Source organism: Somniosus microcephalus, chromosome 9 (genome assembly GCF_052327205.1).
Source record: "Somniosus microcephalus isolate GS21.2 chromosome 9, FLI_Smic_1.0, whole genome shotgun sequence".
Taxonomy (NCBI): domain Eukaryota; kingdom Metazoa; phylum Chordata; class Chondrichthyes; order Squaliformes; family Somniosidae; genus Somniosus; species Somniosus microcephalus.
The window spans coordinates 97,513,748-97,517,431 of NC_140995.1; the positions used below are offsets into that span (position 1 = coordinate 97,513,748).

At 44.5% G+C, this 3,684-nt stretch overlaps 1 pseudogene; it reads right to left on the reverse strand.

Annotated features, from left to right (window-relative positions):
• Positions 1 to 1,179: 1,179 nt before the first annotated feature.
• On the reverse strand, positions 1,180 to 2,511 carry LOC147112549 (uncharacterized; annotated as a pseudogene).
• Positions 2,512 to 3,684: the final 1,173 nt, after the last annotated feature.

Here is a 3,684-nt window from a genome sequence, read left to right on the forward strand (position 1 = left end):
ACAGCGGGTAATCAGTGGGGGAGAAGGTAAAATTACAAGTAAGCCTCAAAGACTCTTAAATTGGCTCTTATCAAGCCATTTAATACCAGAATTGTCTCCCCCGCCGCTTGGTGTTCGGTCAGTTCTGTGCTGACAGACCCGACACCTGGGAGACTCATGTGGAGGCGGGTTGACAGCGGGTTTCCTACCCGCTGTAAATCTTTTTGATTTTGACAGCAGTCCCGCCTCCAAACCCGCCCCTCAGTGCAATTAAATTCACGGCCTAAGTGTTTCTCCCTTTCAACAGCACATTGTACTGCAATATGGCTCCCTAATGGTATGTCGTATGCATCCATGTTCCTGTTCAGAGTTTCACCTTTTTAAAGAACAACAAGGACCATCCATGCATCAAATAAATTGGTCACGCTTGTGTCTGTAAGAAAGATTCTAACAGAAATTTGCCAAAATCTTTCATTTCAGGCCTAATGCTAATCTTTATCCTAGCTACAACATGTTCAGTCATTCTGACTGTGCATTTAACAGTTATGGAGCTGATCCATGAGCAAACATGCAGTACATGCAGACACACCCAATGGCTTTATTAATAATTCGTTATGGTTTGAGGCATTAGGATACAAAGGTTTTATAGTGCAATTAGTTTCTAAACTGATTTAAAATCTGTAACTTTCTGTGCAATAAACGTTAATTACAACTGACATATTCAGTCAAGATACATTACAGAAGTCCTTCTGAATTCTTTTTATGGCCTCAAGGATGTTCCTTTCTAAACAAAGCTACTGTTTCACATGTTCTGAAATCTGGCATAATTACAAAAATCTACATCAAATTGTAAACAAAGCTTTTCTTTAAATGGTTTCAAGATATACCTACATGCACATATCCAAACCATTTCTGTAGCATGTTACAATTATTATTCCATTTATTATGTAGTTGGAATTGTAATCTTAAGTCAGACACCTACAAGATGAAAATAAATAAATAATTGGCCTGTAAATGACTATCAATATTGTTATCGAATGATTGTTTGACACATTCCTATCAAATGCAGCACAATCCAAGTGTTGCAATTCACATAGTACAGATCCATTTGGTTAAATACAGTACATGGCATTCTAAGGTGCCTCATTCCAGTTACAGTGCAGATTACATCCACATTTACATTATATTAAACATTTTCTGCTAGATAAAGTCCGAGGGGGTTTTATACTGGTTCCAATGGTAAGAGGGCCCTAAACAGTGTCCTTTCCTCATTGAGCCCTTGCGACGGCTACACCAAGCTTCAGTGCATCCCCCAGCATGTAGTCTTGGAACTTGGAATGCACCAGTCTACAACACTCGGTCGTGGACAGCTCCTTGCACAGGAAGGACAGTAAGTTTCGGGCAGACCAAAGAGCGTCTTTCACTGAGCTGATGGTCTTCCAACAGCAGTTGATGTTTATCTCGGTGTGCATCCCTGGGAACAGCCTGTAGAGCACAGAGTTACGGAGCTGCTCGGGATGTACCTCGACAAAAACCACTGCATCTCTCTCCAGACCTTCTTTGCAAACACACATTCCAGAAGGAGATGGGTGACAATCTCTTCCCCACCGCAGCCACCTCAAGGACAGCGTGAGCTGGTACGGATATTTCGGGTGTGCATGAAGGATCTGACGGGGAGGACCATTCTCACCACCAGCCAAGCTATATTTTGGTGCTTGTTTGAAAGTTCTGGCGATGAGGCGATCTGCCAAATTACTTTGACAGTCTGCCCAGGGAATCATCTGACAGAATCCACCATCACCTTTTTCTGCAGGGCCTCGAGGACGTTACGTGCAGACCAATGTCTGATTGACTTGTGGTCAAAGGCATTTTTCTGCACAAACTTTTCTACAAGGGACAGGTGGTACGCCAATGTGTCCAGGCCTATCCTTCGCAACAATGGGGACAGATAGAACTTCAGCACGTAGTGACATTTGGTGTTTGCATATGGAGGGTCTATGCACAGCTTGATGCAGCCGCACACAAAGGTGGCCATCAGGATGAGGGTGACAGTGGAATCCCTCTTTATTGTAGGTTTGTACATTGTGCCCCTGCAGGCACAGTCCATTTTGGCTCTCCAGATAAAATGGAATATGGCTCAGGTGACTGTGGTGGGGCAGGAGTGGGGTATGGGCCAGACCTGCGCCACATACAGCAACACCAAGAGCACCTCGCACCTGATGCCCAGTTCTTTCGTGCAATCGAGAGGGAGCGTCGCTCCCACATTCCCAGTTTCTGTTTCACCTTAGCTACACGCTCCTCCCAGTTCTTGCCGCACACCCTGGCCCCTCTGAACCATATTCCCAGCACCTCCAGGTAATCTGACCTGACAGTGAAGGGGACAAAGGATCGGTCGGTCCAGTTCCCAAAGAACATGGCCTCGCTTTTGCTGCAAATTATTCTGGCCCCTGAGGCCAGTTTGAACTGGTTGCAGATGCTCATCAATCTATGGACCTGCAGAGGATCCAAGCAGAAGATGGTGATATCATCCATGTAAAGGGAGGCCTTGACTTGAACGCCTTTGCTGCCTGGGATTGTCACCCCTCTTTTACCTGTATCCTTCCTGATGAACTCAGCAAGAGGTTCGATACAACACATGAACAAGACAGAGGAGAGAGGACAGCCTTGCCTGACTCCATATTTGATTGGAAGGTTTTCCAATTCTTACCCATTGATTAAAACTGCACTACTGATGTTTGTGTAGAGCAGTTGGATCCAATTGGTAATTCCCTCCCCAAACCTCATTTTGGAGAGAATGTCCATCATGTACATGTGCGATCTTCTATCAAAGGCCTTCCCTGATCCACCCTCCTGTCTCGCACATAGGCAATCGTATCCCTCAGTAGTGCGAGGCTATCCGAGATCCTCCTGCCAGGTATGGTGCAGGTCTGATCAGGCTAGAGCAGATAGGCAAACAGATAAAAAAAAATGAAGTTGCCATTATACTCCAGATTGTAACCTGTTTGCACTATTTGGACCTAGCAAACCATATTATACTATCAAGCACCAGACTGAAGTTTAATGCTGACGGGGAACCAACTGTGATAACTTCACTTTCTTTGACAGCTATCATATTGCATCAGGTGTAAAGCTGTAGTCTGAAAGACTGGCTGCTGAAGGTGGTGTCATACCACTTGCCTAAACTCAATTCATATGCAAATTGATCTACACAGTTTGCATTGATGTGAAGCAAAACCACTTCCAATCAACACAAATTATGTCATATTACAGGCCTGCCATAGGACAATTTGCATTTATATGCTATCTGTACTGTAATACACAGAACTCAATAATCACACCTTTTTTCTCATTAGTTATCTCCCCATCTTATCAGAAAGCACTCACTCCTATCTGACGTATGTTTCCAAGAGAAATGTGTGCCATCCAGCATGACACCCAAGTGGCCGTTATTCACTTGTGAGGCTTAATAATGAGTGTCGGCACGTTATTCAACTGCTGGGGCAATAGAGCAGAGGGCGAGCCTATCCTCTGCTCACATCCACATGCACACACTTTCAGCAGGGTGTGCAGTACAGCAATTTCAAACAAGAACCCTAGTTGATTTCTTGATCTAAATATGTTTAGGCTAATTGTAGCAGTCTGATCACGTCCCATTCACAACAGTGGTAGTGCCACACAACACGATGGAGAGTGCACTCGGTGTGA